The sequence below is a fragment of the Sapajus apella genome, unplaced genomic scaffold (genome assembly GCF_009761245.1).
Source record: "Sapajus apella isolate SASKATOON/1434 unplaced genomic scaffold, GSC_monkey_1.0 scaffold62, whole genome shotgun sequence".
NCBI classification, from domain to species: domain Eukaryota; kingdom Metazoa; phylum Chordata; class Mammalia; order Primates; family Cebidae; genus Sapajus; species Sapajus apella.
Window position 1 is genome coordinate 2,942,257 of NW_022437002.1, and position 17,070 is coordinate 2,959,326.

General features: G+C 54.9%; 1 protein-coding gene and 1 long non-coding RNA gene across 2 annotated transcripts in view; one reads left to right on the forward strand and one right to left on the reverse strand.

The window, feature by feature from the left end:
• Positions 1 to 7,391, forward strand: part of LOC116529153 — a 27,388-nt gene extending 19,997 nt beyond the window's left edge. Inside the window, exon 3 of the long non-coding RNA XR_004259409.1 lies at positions 7,322 to 7,391. This is a non-coding gene — a long non-coding RNA (uncharacterized LOC116529153). The remainder of the gene's footprint in view (positions 1 to 7,321) is intronic.
• SDC3 (syndecan 3) overlaps positions 1 to 17,064 on the reverse strand; it is a 93,898-nt gene extending 76,834 nt beyond the window's left edge. The window contains exon 1 of the mRNA XM_032246662.1: positions 17,025 to 17,064. The gene's annotated coding sequence lies outside the window, so the exon portion shown is untranslated. The remainder of the gene's footprint in view (positions 1 to 17,024) is intronic.
• Positions 17,065 to 17,070: the final 6 nt, after the last annotated feature.

Here is a 17,070-nt window from a genome sequence, read left to right on the forward strand (position 1 = left end):
ACCCAAATATCCATTAGCTGATGAATGAATAAAATGTGACATATCCATACAATGGAATATTATTTTAAAAAAATAAACTAATGCTGAGGCCAGGCGCGGTGGCTTACACCTGTAATCCTTGCACTTTGGGAGGCCAAGGTGGGTGGATCACCTGAGGTCAGGAGTTCAAGACCATCATTGGCAACATGGTGAAATCCCGCCTCTACTAAAAATACAAAATTAGCTGGGCGTGGTGGCACATGCTATTTGGGAGGCTGAGGCAGGAGAAACGCTTGAACCCAGGACACTGAGGCTGCAGTGAGCCAAGATTGTGCCACTGCACTATAGCCTGGGCAACGAGAGCAAAACTCAGTCTCAAAAATAAATAAACTAATACTGATACTACAATGTGGATAAACCTTGAAACCATTATGTTAAGTGAAAGAAGCTGATCACAAAAGACTATATATTATATTATTCCATTTATATGAAATGTCCAGGACAGGCAAATCCAGAGACAGAAGACAGGTGAGTGATTGCCTATGCCTGCAGGGGTCAGGGAGAAACAGGGAGTGACTGTTAATGGGTACAGGGTTTCTTTCAGGGGTGATAAAAATGTTCTAAAACTGGTGATGGTTTTACAACTGTGTAAACATACTAAAAACCACTGAATTAAACACTTTAGATGGGCAAGCTATATGTGAGTTATTTATCAATAAAGCTGTTGTTTCAAAAATAATAAGGAATATGAGACTGAGGCTCAGAGAGGACAAGAAACTTGGCCAGAGTCACACAGCAGAGCCTGGATCAAGTTCAGGTCCTCCAGAGAAGCCCAGCGTTCCTCTTCCTGACAGCATGCTTGTCTTGGCCCTGCTCGCCTCCTCTCCCATTTGAGCATCTTTTTACCAAGCCCCAGGTGAAGCCACCACAGCCCCCACCCCTGGACGGGCAAATGTTTACTCCGCAGACCACAAGTGGGAAAGGCCCAGCTCAGCAACTGCCTCTTCTATGCTATTCAAAAGCCACTTTGTGAGGTGGGGCCAGTGGAGGAGTTCAGGCTCAGCCCAGAGTCTTCAGAGACTCCAGGGAAGGGAGGCAACTCCAGACCCAGGCTGGCTGCTGTCTCCATCCCTCGACCTCGGCGTTCCAGCTGCAGCCCTTGGCGGTTCTGGATGCCCCCACCCCACCCTCTGACCATGTGGCTACTTGAGGATATGTCCCCACCAGGGAAGGGACAGAGCCTGTCAAGGCCCCAGTGGTGAAACATGCCTGAATTTAAACTCAAGTCCACCTGCCCTCTGTCCCTGTGGCTGTCTAGGGCAACCCTGAGGCCCTTCTCCCCGGCCCCACCTTTACCTGGCTCCCAAGCACCAGCCCCCACCCAGCACATCTGGCAGCTGCCAACCCCCAGGCTGGTTTCCACTCTACTCCCTGGCAGAGGCCTGTTTGGAATGGACCTACCAGGCCTTTGCCTAGAAAGTCCTCGGTAAGCCCTCTCCCCAGCATCCCCACCCCCCTTGCCTGGCTGAACTCAGTTATGAAGCCTGAAACACCTTAGGCCCTGCCTTGAGCCTCACCACCTTGGCTTCCCCCTTCTGGACTCAGCCATTAAGAAGGGAGATGCCTTCACAGTGCCTTAGACTGCCAGGCAGGGACCACAGATACCCTGAGTGGGGAGGCCAAGAACTCTACAAGGACCCCTTGCCCCTCAGTCCCAGCACTGGGGTGCAGGGAGCCAAAGAAAACCACATTGCTCATGCCCCCTCCCCTGACATCCTCCTCCAGCTTCCTGCAGGTCCCCTGTACCCCGGGTGTCCTGCTAGCCCCTCCTCCACACAGCCACAGGCTCCTCCTCTCCCCACTGAGCTCAGACAGAGTCCAAACACCTGCCCGGGCCCAAGGACCCTGAGTACCCTGTCCCTACCTCTGCAGCCCAGGGATGAGGCCTGCCCTCAACTCCTCACGTGTCACCCAAATGTAGCCTCCCTGACCCAAACTCTCTGAGGTCTCAGCTGACCCACCCTCTCCACCAGGAATTCCTCCCTGAGCCTCCCCAGGCAGGATCCGAAGCCCAGTGTGGCCCCCTCCCCTGGAGGGAGCTCCACCAGGCAAGGGCAGCCCAAGAGCCAATCTGGGCTGATGCCCAAATGCCTTCTTTCCACCATTTATCATGGCCGTCCCCTTAGAGACAGCACAGGACACACATCCCTCTAAATATGGAAAGGCAAAGAGAGGGAGGTGCTAAAGGTGGGGAAGGCACAAGTCGGGCACAATCTCTGTGCACCTCCACAGTGCCCTGGGTCATGTGGAATATTACTCCCTCCCATGGCGTGACGAAGACCATCTCACCTCTGTGCCCTGGTCCACACCCGCTCCGCCCAGCAGGAGCTGCCTCCGAACTCCCCCAACCATGTCCCATGACCGAACATTTGTGAAAAGCAGCACTACTGCTATCTGGGCAGGACAATTTTCTACCAGTGGGACTGTTCTGGACACTGAAGTCATTTAGCAGCCCAACCCCCACCTGGCCAGTGCCAGCTGCACTCCCACTACTGTGACAACCAAAAGTGTTCCCATGAATTTCCAAATGCCCCAGGAGCCAGCACCCTCAATGCCCAGCTCAGGTGTCTCCTCCTCATGGAGGTGTCCCCATCCCACCCTCGTCCCAGGCGACCACTCCTCCTCCCTGCTTAGGGCCCCAACTTTGGCATCTCTTGGTTGGGCAACATTTTCCCACTGAGTCAGACATGCTCTGACCAGAGAAACAGGATCCCCCCAGAAATGAGAATCCCCACAAGGCCTCAGCCCCGAAGACTCTGATCAGGGTTTCCCCAACCAGGAGGTGAAATAAAGGGACCCGCCTCTTCTGGCCTCTCTGACCCCAGCTGTCACCTTCCTCAGGGACACAGCCACATTCCCTCTCCTGCCACTCCCTAGCCTGCCGGCATCCAGTTTGGTAAATTACACATAACAATCTCCGAAGGAATCCAAGGTTGGTTTTTTGGTGGGGGGCGTGGGGGACTGGGGAAGTGTCCCTGGAGGTCAGGCAGAGAACAAAGCTCCCACACACACACACACACACACACACACACACGCACACTCTCTCTCTCTCTCTCTCTCTCACTCTGCTCTTGCCTTAATCACCTCCAAAGAGGCCAGATGATCAGCTGCCCCTGTGGCCTGGGCTCCTAGACCCTGGGATTAAGAGTTGGGATTAAGGACAAACACATTCTGGTAGCTCAGAGCCCCTGCAGTGTGAATGTGTGTGTGTGTGTGGTAGAGTGTGTGTGTGTGTGTGTGTGTGTGTGTGTGTGCGCGGGCGCACACAGGCATGTACCGCATATCTAAACACATTCAGGGGTGTTTCTGGGTGTGTGTCTATATCTAGGTACATCCGAGTATGTACACCTAGGGCTGTCTGGAGCGGCTTAGATGCCTGTGTGGGTCTCAGTGTGTTCATGTGAGCATGGAGGGCTGTATCTCTGAGTGGTGCCTGTGCACATGGCAGAGCGTGTGTGTCCCTGTCTCTGTCTCTACATGTGTGCACAGGATAAGGGCATGTGCACAGGTCCGCATTCCTTCATCTATAAGCATGCATCTGAGCCTCCCAAGGTAGAGAGAGCGTCTTCCAACTTCCTTAATCCACAGTGTTGCAGGAAAGCTCCTGCAGCTGACACAGAGGGAGGCACAGCAGCTGGGGGACTCCTGATCCCCCGGCAGAGGCTACAAACACCTTTTCCTACAGACACCAGGGCCCCACGCATCAGCACAGACACACAGCAACACACCATCACACATGTTGCAAGCACACGCAAACCCCTAACCCAAGCCCAATTCCTAAACAGAGACACAGCCTTGGCTCCACGTGGAAAAAGGATTCCCTGGCCTCACCTGCAGCCCTGCAGCCCATCCCTCAAGATAGAGCTGAGCCCCTTCTGCATGTGAGATTGTGTCCCTACAAGACCCCCAGCTCCCCAGCTCACATGAGAATAGGATCCAGCTAGGGCTCAGCTCCCAGAGGCCATGTGGTGGCTAGGACCCCAGGAGCTGTTCCTCCTCTCACTGCTGAGTGACCCTGAACAGCCACGCTTCATCTTTGGGTTCAGTCTCCTCATCTGAACAGCAAGGCCAGGGCCGATTCCTGGTTCTTTGCCCCCAAAGTTCCTGGAGGGACAGATGCAGGGAATTGTGAGTTCTGGGGCCAGGAGGGCAAGGAACTAAAGAAGAATCAAGAATCCCTCTCGCCTTGGCCCTAACTACCCTCTCAGCCCTCAAGATCCCTGTCCCCAAGGGGAACCCTCAGATCCTGACCCTGGTGAGTCACAGCCAGGGAGATGGCAGGTTCCAACCACCCAGGGTGCAAGACAAGGGCCTCTAAGGAAGCAGAGCAGGGGGAGGAAGCAAGTAAGAAGAGGAGGGTGGGAGCAGGGAAGGAGGGAGAGGGGCTGAGCAGACTGAGGAGGAGCTAGAGAGGAGGGAAGCTGGAGAGGGGAAAGTCTCTCAAAACCAAGCCTAAGCCTCCAAGCCCACAGTCCGTCCACTCTCCAGAAAGACGGAGCCCAGCAGATTCTCACGCACCCTCCCTGCCTGCACTCGCACAACCCACTGGGGTTGGAAAGCCTGCATCCCCTCGTGCGTACCACTCACTGCTGCCAGGCTCCACTCTCCTCTTCTTCCACTCTGGGGGGGAAGGGTCACATGGGCTGGGGAGAAAGGACAAGGTGTAACAACAGGGGAGAACTAGAAGTGAAACAGACTGAGGAAGTGTGAAAGCAGAGAAAAGAAACAAAGTGGCACTGTCAGAATTTGGGGAAATGTAACAAAGTACTGCGTGTGAGGGTTAGGCAGGGAGATGATGTAATGGGGAATTAGCAGCTGCAACAATGTATCCAAGTGAGAGCTCCAAGGTGGTAACAATGTAACCCTGTGGGGAACCACACATTGTTATGTGAAATTACAGAATTGGGCTTGGCAAAAAATCCTAACTTGTAGAAGATGCACCTGGTAAGCTAGAGGAGGGAGGCAGGAGAGAGGAGGATGAGGAGTAGCTCACTGCGCTTGGGGGCTGGTAGGGGGCTGGTAGGAGGGGTCATTAATGGATTCTCAGAACAGAGGACATCTGTGCTGGGTTTGAAAGGATGAGTAGGAGTTCACTGAAGAATAAAGGAACAGTCCATAAACAGAAAACAGCACATGGGTAGGCATGAAGAAAAAAGACAATGGTATAATGGTATGCTCTGTGCTCAGGATGTCTTGGCTGGTAGGAGTATGGGATGTACAGGCCGGGCGCAATGGCTTACCCCTGTAATCCCAGCACTTTGGGAGGCTGAGGTGTGTGGATCATTTGAGGCCAGGAGTTCAAGACCAGCCTGGCCAACATAGTAAAACTCCATCTATATTAAAACTCCAAAAAGATTAGCCAGGCATGGTGGCATGGACCTGTAGATCCCAGCTACTCAGGACACTGAGCCAGGAGAATCACTTGAACCTGGGAGGCGGAGATTACAGTGAACCAAGATCCTGCCACTGCACTCCAGCCTGGGTGACAGACTAAGACTCCATGTCAAAAACAAAAACAAAAAACAAACAACAACAACAACAACAAAAAAAAAAAAACAGAAGGGTGGTAAGGCAAAGGAATGAGGCTGAAGAAGTACATTGAAGGCACTGACAGGAATTAATTTGGCATAGGAAATACTGGGCATAAAGGCAGTTGGGGTGGTCAAGAAAGTTTTCCCAGAAGAGGATTGTGAGAGGAGCTGAGCCTGCATTCTGGATAGAGCAGAGACAAGTGAAGAAACATGGGCCAGGCGCGGTGGCTCACACCTGTAATCCCAGCACTTTGGGAGGCCGAGGCGGGCGGATCATGAGGTCAGGAGTTTGAGACCAGCCTGACCAACATGGTGAAACCCCGTCTCTTCTAAAAATACAAAAATTAGCCAGGCGTGGTGGTGCACACCTGTAATCCCAGCTACTCGGGAGGCTGAGGCAGGAGAATCGCTTGAACCCAGGGAAGTGGAGGTTGCAGTGAGCCGAGATCATGCCACAGCACTCCAGCCTGGGCAACAGAGTGAGACCCTGTCTCAAAAAAAAAAAAAAAAAAAAAAAAAAAAGAAAGTAAAAGAAAAAAGAAAAGAAACATAGTACAGGGGATAGTGCCCTGTCCAGGAGTCAGGAGACAGAGTTCTTAGTCCCAGCTTAGCCACCAACTTGCTGTGTTACTTTGGGGAAATCATTGTACTTCTAAGCTGCAACTTCCCCAAATGTAATATAAGAAAGCTGAGTTACAGAAGATAGTCATGATGACTCAAGGTCAATGCTTTGGCCTCAGTGTCCCCTTTGGAACAATGAACAATTTGGACAAGAGTATTTTCAAGGATCCTTCCAGCTGAAATTCTCTCCAGCTGTCAGACCTTTCCCCAGCCTGGGTTAGCCTCTGCCCATAGCCCATATGGACAGAAAGCATGCGGCAGAGAACAGACCCATGTGGAAGCCAGGAGCCCGAAGTCCTGGGTAAGGGCCTGCCCGACAACAGCCACATTAGTTCAGGTACCTAGCAAGTTCACATTGGAGGGATACCACACTTTCCAGTCTACAAGGCACATGGCAGCACGAAGCAGTGCTTATGCACTAGATGGGACTCTGGGGTGGAGGGGCAGGCTGCTTGGGTTCAAATCCCAACTGGGCCACTTACTGGCTCTATGACCTGGGACAAGCTATTTAACCTCCCTGTACCTTGATTCCTCTTTTGTAAAATGAAGATTACAATGGTATCTCCCTCATGAGGCTAAGGATTGAGTGCTTATAGATGAGACATCTGGGAGAGTGTTTTGTGTGTGGCAGGCATTCAAGGGGCGGAACTCAATATTGTCACCTCCAAGCTCTGGCATCTCATGCTACCTCCTCAGGACAGCAGGGCAGGCCCTATTTTACAGACCAGCACCCTCTACCTGCAGGATGGTACCCAAATGCCTTGGTTTGGACTCAAAGCCCACCTTGTGAGCCAGTAAGGTCTTCCATGTGTAGGACCTGTGGGGTTCAAATACTCAGCCCCAGAACAGAGTCACAAGGCCAGACACCCAAGAGACACCCAGTGACTTTCCATTAAACGCATGAAACAACACTCTCATTAGAAAGGGCAGCCCCCTACAGCAGTGACCCCTGGCCACCAAGGGAGGTGTGTTCCCCTCTCCACATGTGGCCCTCCCTCCCCAGGTTGGGAAATGCTGCATTTACCAGCACTTTAGCTCCCTGATATACTGCAACCTTCCCCACTTCTGAGCCTTTGTCCTTCCTAGTCCCCTTATCAATGTGCTGCCATCTGCCATGGCCTGGTACAAAGGACACCTCCTCCATGGAGCCTTCCTAGTCTTCAGGGTCTAAATCAACTTCTCATTCCCTGACCTATTCCCTCACCGAACTGAGAGCTTCCTGAGGTCAGGGACCAAGCTGAGCCCCCTGGGAGTCCCTAGTGCTTAGCAGAGCCCAGACACAGAGGGGCCATCAGCAAACAGTGGCCAAAGTAGCTGGCAGGTCAGAGGCACACAGGGGATAAGGATCCAGGTACTGGACTCCCTGCCCAGCCCCCAGCTAGCCTGGAACTGATGATCACGTCACAGGGGTCAGGGAGGGAGACGGTGCTCAGTGTGATGGGTAAAGAAAGAGACGCCTCCTACCCTGGCCCAAGAGGAACCATAGACAAGCCACATGAAGGGAGCAGGCCTCCCCTCCCCACCCAGGCAGCCATCCTGCCTGCCCTTCCCCACCGGGCCAACGTAGGTCAGGCCCTGCCCTATCTGGCCTCAGCTCTTTCTGACAGTTCCTCAAATCTGAAGACTACAAGGGCCCCTGAGTCACCCCACTCACTCTTCCCATTTAACAGATGTGGAAGTAGAGGCCCAGAGAGGGAAAACGCTGCCCACTATCACTTGACAAGCTAGTGGCGGATTCACCTCTGAGACATAACCACCTTGGGGAATGCATAATAATTAAGGTCATCACCCAGCAGCAGGTTCCTTTTAACCAGCTGCAGCTCCCAGCACCACTCCTCACCACCACCTAGCAGGTCAGGGATCACCGGCTCCATTTGACAGAAGAGGAGACTAAGACTGAATCAAGAGTCACTTAGCCATATCCACCCACTTCTAATGGCAGAGCTGGGGCTCAGCCTGTCAGAGAGGAGGGGGAGGGTTTCCTCCCTGCTTCTCTTTAATTCCCTCCTCGAGATCTCACACTGGCACAAGCACCTGCCACCAATAAACCTGCCTGAAGCAAGGCACGGCCAGACAAGACACAGGACACACATGTGACACAACTGAACACTGACAGCGCCCTGCACAGGGCTTCCTATACAGCAAGTGCTTAGTAAATGTCTGCTGAGTGAGCACCACAGTCTATCAAGCCTGGCACCCATACAGGAACCCACACATCTGCATGCTAACCCCAGCCTGCCTGATGCCCCTGAATGAGCATCTCTGTAAGCACCCAGGCTCCAGGCTCAGTCTTGCTAATTGCCTCACCGTGGGCACACTGCTCAACCTCTCTGGGCCTCTGTGTCCCCATCTGTAAAATGGAGTCACAATGCCTGCCTCACAGGGCCATGGTGAGGATGCACTGAGATAGTACTTAAGACCACACCTAGCACACGGCATGCAGCCAGTAAGTACTGGCCATTATCTTTGTCATCATCGTCCTCGTCATCATCTGTGCTTGTGTCCGTCTCCCTGACACAGGGAGCATCTTGAGGGCAAGCACCAGGTAAGATGCAGCTGCAGACACCCCCACAATGGCAGCCCAGCCTTGAGGAGGGGGCAGTGAGCAAGGGGTGGATGACAGAAGGTAAAGACTGACAAGGGCACCTACACCCCAGCTGTGGGCCTGGACAGGGAACAGTGTATGGCTTCTGTCAGGTAACAATGCCCTTCCCCTGTTCCCAAAACAACTGTCCACCTCCCCCCAGCTCTCCGGAAGCCTTGCCTACTCAGGCCCTGCATCCCCTATGGAGCCCCCCCAAACCCAGCCCAGGGAGGGGGACAGGTCTAATGAGCTGCCCGCAGCCCCCTGGTGCCCGCAATCGAATTGGCAATCAGTTTGCTGCAATTAGATTTCTCAGATCCCGCTGGTGATTGATTCTAAATTACCCTCATTAAAGTCTTGGCTGGCAGGCAGGGATGGGGGAGGGCAGGATGGATGGGGGGGTCCTAGCCGGCAGTGCAGGGGGTGCGGGAATCTCTAGGGGTGCCTGGGCCAACACTAACCCCAGGGTGCAGCAACACCGGACGGCAGCCTAGAAGCCCACGGCCCAGCCAGAAGCAGGATGAAGGTCCAAGTCAGTGTTGTCCCCAGTGCCACTCCCACCCCAGAAAACCCTGGCTCTGTGGGGGCTGTGATGACAAGATCAGATGGGGCTCCAGGGTAGGAGAAGGGGCAAATGAACACCAGACTCCACCAGCTGTGTGTGCTTTGGCAGATGACTTCACATCTCTGAGCCTACCTCTAAATAAGGGGAATGCCACCAGCCCTCCTCCCAAGAGAGGTGGGGAGGCTTAGTGAGACCCTCTAAGGCTGGAGAGCCAGCCCCAATGCATGGGCAAGGCCCCAGGCTGTGGCTGGAGCAGCAGCTGTGGGACGTCAGGCTGCGGGGCGGGTCATATCTCTAGGACTCTCCACCCCTGAGGTCCTGTGTAAACATAAACAGTCACCTACTTTGAGCCAGGGCCCGTGTGACAGACAGAACACAGCCGGGGTGCTCCCTAGCTGGGAGGAAAATGGAAAGCACCCAGTCACCATGTCCTGGGCTCAAGCTGCAAATAACGGGGCCTTTCTGGAGCTCCAGGATTGGAAGGGGCTGAAGAGTCATCATGCAGGATGGACTGCAGGCTCCCCAACAGCTCTGGAGAACCAGCGCCCCAGAAACCCAGCACCATGGACCCTGGAAAGTGCTTCCTCTAATCTAGCTTAAGTCCTGCTGGCTCCAGTTGGGAGTCCTGGCCCATGGTCTCCTTCTAAGGGTACCCCCCGCCCCCCAGGTTTCTCCTTCTGGCCATCCATGATCATTCAAACTTAGTTTCCAGTTTTCCACTCTCTCCAAAAGAAAATGCTACTCCTCACCCCCAAGCAGTAGTTCTTCAGTAAGACCCAGAGAGGGACAGGAAAAGAACAAAAACCAAGGCAGGTGAAAGGAAAAACACATCTGCAGGAGCAGCCCGCTCCTTGTTTACTGTAGTACTTTACCTTACTAATTCTCAAACAACGGTGAGGTCCCATTCTAAAGAAAAGCAGACTGCAGGTTCAGAGAGATTAGGTGAACTCACCAAGGTCACACAGCAGGAATGTGACAAAGCCAGGATTTCAACCCTGAACCAGTTGACCCCAGGATCTCTGCTCCTTCTATGACTTGAAGCTGCCCCCTCAGGCTTAGACACTCCAAAACAGACATAGCGCCAAGGCCGGGGGCGGGGGGAGAAGGCAGGCCTCAGCCAGTGGGGGCAATAGGGATTGTAGAACCCTCTCCACCTGCTATAAAAGGACAGTGTAAGCGGTCCCTGTCCTCCACCCACAGCAGCCAGGTAAGAAAAGGGCCAGATCATTTGTCGGGGCCCCCGCCACCCCCACTGCCAGGCCCTCAGCCGTGGCCATTCAGGCTTCCCCTGTAATCATGGCTTCCTGTTTGGCGCTGAGACTGGGCCTGGTCATTCGGGGAGGGGAGTGGCTACCCCACTGGCCACGGTGGGAGGGGGGACGGAAGTGAAGGCTACCCGGCCTCCTGGAATCTGGGGAGGCTGGGAGCCAAGGCAAGTGGGGGGGGGTGCAACGCTGTCAACAAATATTTATCACGATCCAGCCCGATGTTCCCAGGATGTGATGTTATAGAGCACAGGGGCCTGGAGGGGCCAGTGAGACGGGTCAGGCAGTCCAAGCTAGACCCTGCTCTCTGCTGGGACAAGGGTTCAAGGGGATGAAGGGAGCAAGAGCCTGGGCCTTGGGCAGCTCCTGGCTCTGGCCACCCTGCCCCTTGAGACACAAAATCACAGGGCTCCAAGCAGCTGGGCTGGAGCCCAGAGCCACAGTCCCTCAGTCCCGCCCAGACGTGGTGGTGGCAGTGCCTTGGCACTCAGACCTCAGACCAAAGGCCTGCCCACGGCAGCCCCCTGGCGCCTCCCAGCCCATGGGCACATGCCTTGCATGCAGCAGGACTCTGCCAGCCTCACTGTCTCCAACCCACCTACACGGAAAAGGACACAAGCCCCCACCTGGGCTCCAAAGCTCACAGTCCTGGCTTCCTTCGTTCCTTTATTCCCTAATTCATTCACTCCTTTGAACCATTCAGTCAAGCCTGCACCAGGCACAGGGTGGTCCCTGGCGGTTCAGTGAGAAAACAAGGCAGTCACAAGCCTGCCCAGGAAGCTCAAGGTCTATCAAGAAAGTACTGACACTACTAAGAGCTGGGAGACCCCCACCAAGTCACACCCCATCTCTAAGCCTCAATTGCTGTTAGGCCAGAGAGAATCTTAGCTGCAGCGGGACCAGTGCTCAGAGAAAGGGCAGCAGGAACACAGGTTTGGCCCGCGTATACTTTTTTTTTTTCTTTTTGAGGGGGAGTCTTGCTCTGTCACCCAGGCTGGAGTGCAGTGGCGCAATCTTGGCTCACTGCAACCTCCGCCTCCCAGGTTCAAGCAATTCCCTGCTTCAGCCTCCCGAGTAGCTGGGATTACAGGCACCCACCACCATGCCTGGCTAATTTTTGTATTTTTAGTAGAGGCAGGGTTTCACCATCTTGGCCAGGCTGGTCTTGACTCCTGACCTCGTGATCCACCCACTTCAGCCTCCTAAAGTGCTGGAATTACAAGCATGAGCCACCGTACCAGGCTGGCCTCCTCATACTTTCTACAGGTCAGAAGGGATTAAAGGCAGGCCTGGTCACCTCTGCAGAGTGAGCCCCCAATACTGGGGACATCTGGTGCACATCAGGGCTTATGGCGGCTTTTTAGACCCCTCTCATCCTGAGATTCCAATCATTTCCCCTCTCCTGTGCCCTGACCATGAGACCCACACATAAGCCCACTTCTGCACACGTGTGCGGGCACATGCACACAAACATGTACACACATGCACACACACACGTACACACAAACATGCACACACAGTCTTGTTGACAGCCTTTCGCAGTTTATAAAGCTCTCTCCCCACCCCTATACACCCTCAGTAGCCCTCAGAGTAGCTGCTTTTCAGACTACAGAGCCTTGGGAAGCAGCAGAGGAGAAAGAGCCCTGGCCAATCCCTCCCACACGGTGAGGCAGCATCGCCAATCTCCATGGCTATGGAAGAATTAAGTGAGAAAAGATACGGGACCCCACACACAAAGGCAGGCACTTACTAAACAGTAGCTAATGCAGACATGATCTGGGGGGCAGGGAGGCCCCAGAGAGGTGAAGTTGCTTGCCTAAGATCAGCAAAAGGGGGTAGATTTAGGACCACAGCCCAGTCCTACTATCCCATGAGGCCCTAACTCAAACCAGCTCTGCCACTTCTGGCTGTGTGACTTTGAGCAAGTCACTGAGGCCTCTCTGTGCCTCAGTTTTCTCATCTGTAAAATGGGGGTTCTGGCAGGGCACTGTAGCTCATGACTGTAATCCCAGCACTTTAGGGGGGCTGAGGTGGCCGGATCACCTGAGGTCAGGAGTTTGAGACCAGCCTGGGCAACATGGTGAACTCCCATCTCTACTAAAAATACAAAAATTAGGCAGGCCTGGTGTCATGTGCCTAATCCCAGTTACTTGTGAGGCTGAGGCAGGAGAATCACTTGAACTCAGGAAGGAGAGGTTGCAGTGAGCCAAGATCACACCACCACACTCCAGCCTAGGCAACAGAGTGAGACTCTGTCTCTAAATAAACAGATAAAATAAAATGGAGGTTATAATAATTCCCACATCAAAAGACTATCATAAGGAGGAATTAAGCCAATACATGTCAAGCGCTTGGTGGGCAGGCCTCTCTGGAAATGTGACCTCTCTGCCCCTTGGGATAAGCCCCGCTCACTCTCACCACCACTGCCACCGCTCCTGCTGCCCAGGACCCCCAGGGACTCTAGGCCCCGTTCTATGAGGTGGGAGGAGCCGCTGGGTTTCAAAAGGCCATTTTTTGTTTTTCGTTTATTGTTTTCTTTCGCTTTTTTCTCCAGCACAGTCCACTTCACACCAACCCCCAACGACGAACTCACAGCTGGAGGCACTGTGCTCACTCCTCCACAGAGCAGGAGGCTTCAGGTTCAAGCCCTAACCATGCCATGAGGATAGTGTCACACACCCCCACCCCCACCAAGTAATGGTTTTAAAAGCCAAGTATTTGCCCCCAGTTGGCAGGTAAGAAAGCTGAGGGCTAGGGCAGGCTATAGCCTGCTAGTGTCATGTCACGATCATTTTCATTGCTTAGCTCAAAACCCTCCTCCTCCAGGAAGCCTTCCCTGACCCCATCCATGCTGCCTCCTAGAAAGGTTCCATCTCCTGAGAGCTCACTATGCAGCAGGTGTGCTCGGTCTACTAAAGCAGCTAATTTCCAAATCACAACATTCCTGTGAGGCTGACACTGTTACTGTCCCCCTTTTACAGATAAGGACTTTGAGACAGAGAGAAATCCCTTACCAGAAATCACATAGGAGGTGTCTGTACCCAGAGGCCCTGCTACCTTGGAGCTAACAGGCAACATACACCTGTGGTGTCCCTGTGTCTGTCCCCCAGATGCTGGAAGGAGAGATGGTTCACCCGAGAGCCTGGCCCAGAACAGCCCAGGGGCCCCCAACTTTCCATGTTCTGGTGAGGACACTCTCATCCTGGCAACCCAGGGCTCACAGTCACCCAGGGGAGCCCAGAGGGGAGAAAAGCAGGGATGGCTGAAACAGGGTGGGGAGGGAGCAGGAACCACTGGGCCTGGTGCTGGGACTTCAAAAGGATTCCCTACTGATCCCCCCTACCCCCTACAGACACACACACACACACACACACACACAGACACACACACACACACACACAGTCTCACACACATACACACACACACTCGCACACACATACACTCACACACACACGCGCCTCCCACCCTTCCACTCCCCACCCCTCCCACCTTCCCAAACACAGTACAGCAACTTTGTAAAAGAACAAGAAATCCACATCTGTTGGGTACTTAGTAGGTACTAGGTACTGGGCGAAAAGCGTTCCAAACACAGCCCTTCCATTCTCTCATTCTCTTCATTTTAAAGAGGTGGAAACTAAGGCACAGAAAGGTTAGGTGACTTTCACAAGGTCACACAGCCTCGAAGTAGCGGTCTCCCATCACTGGGAGTATTCTAATAAGACCAACATCTAAGATTCCTTCCCGCCCTGGACTTTTAAAAGAACATGTTTCAAAAGCTAAAATTTCTAGATCCTCACACTCCAAAACTTTCTGAGTGGTAACTTAAGTACAGTAGCTGAGATGGCCTTAAAGGCAGATGTCCCTCAGAGTCCTGGTCACTTGGTCTGTCAGAAGAGGGACTCCTCAAAGGAGATGCCAGGAGACACCCACACACACACCCCACAATTCACCATCTGCAGTGTGAATGAGGCCTGCTATCCCTGCTATCGCCATACTAAAAGACACAAAGACACACACACACACACTCACACACACACACACACCACACACAGAGAGGCTGACAGGCAACCCAAGGGTCACCATGTCCCTGCCCTGCCCTGCCCTGAGCCAGCCACTGCTCGTCTACCAAGGCCACCCCAGAGCCTCCCTGGCTGCATGTCTTCTGATCTAACCTCAGTCCTTCCTGCTGCAGGCACTGCCCTCTACCTCTCCTGTGAACCCAGCAACCAGGTACCACCCATTAACCCTTTTACTCCCAAGCCAGATGAGGACAGGCAAGATGACGCCCCCTCCTTGACAGCCTGACCCCTGGGAAGATGTGAGGCCTGGAGGACACTCTACTCCCCATCACCTCACCAGGAGTCCCATTCCTGCCCTCCCCCAGGCCCCGCCCACTCTCTCTGCCTCCAAGCCCATACTCTGGGGGTCTGCTTGATCTGCCAACCAACACTGGGTCTGAGCCACACCTCTCAGATTCAGGGCACCTGCCTTGAGAGGCCCTACTGTGTATGAGGCTATTAAATGCTCCCACTAAGCCTTTCTACCACCTCGTGGTGCATGAATTATTAGCCTTATTCAGCAAGGGAAGTGGCCTGCCCCGTGCTCCACCTGGCCTCCAGATCTAAAGCCTTCTGTCCCGAGCCTTTCATTCATGTGCACCCCACGTGACTGTGGAGCTCCTTCTCAGGACACTCATCCGTCACCTCATTGAGTTTTCACCCTCTGAGGAAGGTGTCATTAGCCCCACTTCACAGAGGGACAACCAAGGGTCAGAGAAGTAAGATGACCTGCCCAAATCACGCCATGAATCGGTGGGGGTGGCAGGACTGGAACCCAGGGTTGTGTGATTCCCAAGCCTTTGATTTTAAGGATGGTCTTTCAGAAATCCGGCTGAGAAGGCGACTGCAGCTGCTAGGGTGCGCTGGGTCTCCAACCTTCCCAGAGACTTTTTCCTCTCGCCCCACTTGGGGGAGAGCTGGGAATGAGACATCTGGCCAGCAGGCACTTCACACAGGTGGGCACTCAATACTTCCCCTCCCTCCAGCTGACAGCCCCTAGATGGGGAAGGCTGAGGAGAGGACTGTCCAACCAAGAAGCAGGCTTGGAGCCCTTACCTGTCCTCCTCCTGTCTTAGTGACTGGCCCACTGAGGCCAGAAGAGGAAGGGACTTGCAGAGGCCAGCTGGGCACCCAGGGTTGCTTGACAGGCCTGGGGGGGATGCAGGACAGCATAGCTCCGGAGCCAACCAGGGAGGCTGGACCTAGAAATCTCCAGCCTGCCTGAGCCAGGATCTGGACACACACCCAACAAGAACTCACTTGGGAGCTGGGTCCCTCAAAGGAGGATGAGCTCCTTCCTTCCTCTGCCCTCCCTGATGGAGCTGGGACCAAGCGGCTGCTGCGGTCACTCAAAGAGACACTCAAGGGTCACCTCATGCACACCCTCTCCTCCACCTGCACACGCTTGGTCCCCCTCAGGGGTCCTTGTCCCATGCCCAGGGTCACCCAAGCACCTGCATGCACACGCTGGTGTGTGCACTCACACATACTCACACTCCCATGGGTCCAAGCACACGCCCACCACAGAGGTCTCTTGCACACACACTCACCCACTGCAGGCACACAGAGCCATGGCCAACAGTGGCCCAGCCGGACACAGGCACACATCATGCACAATGGGTCACCCTCCCACGACCACCAACGGGAGGGCACACTGGCACCCACCCATGTGGCAGACACATCCTCCACCTGCACACACCCCACAGGTCCCCGCACCCCTCACTGAAGTGCCACACACAGGGTCACCCTCACTCCCCCCTCAGGTCACCTTCACCAAGTCACCCTCCACCTCCACCTCCACCTCCCCCTCCCAGCCGGGCCGGCTGCCGCGACCCTGGGAAAAACCAAATGCACACCCTCCCCTCGGAGGGGGAACCGACCCGATTCCCAAAAAGTGGCCGAGGTCTGGGCACACCCACGAGGCAGGAGCCAGGCACACTCCCACCCCAAGACACACCCAGCCGGGACGGCGACCCCCAGCTCCCTGCCGGGCCCTTCCCGCGCCTCCCAGGCCAGCGCAGGAGGCAGCTCCCGGAGCCACTGGGGGGTGGGGAAGAGGGACCCGTGCTCGGGTTCCCGCCCGGGATTCCCTCTGGGGAGGGGTCTCAAAAGGAAGGAGAGATGAGCCCCCCGAAGATGACCGGCGGCGGGGGCGGCCTGTCCCCGCGGATGCCAGCTAGCGGGGAACTCCGGGGGGGTCAGGGAGCGGAGAGGGGCGCTCGGGGGTCAGGGAGCGGAGAGGGGCGGTGGGTACCGCGGCCCGGGGTAGGCAGCCCGGGGGGGAGGGAGCGGGGTCCCGGGGCGGGGGTCGCGGTCGGGGGCCGGGGGGCCGTGGCTGGGGTCCGGGCGCGTGTCACTCACCCCCGCGGCGTGCCCCGCCAGCAGCAGCAGCAGCAGCGGTGGCAGG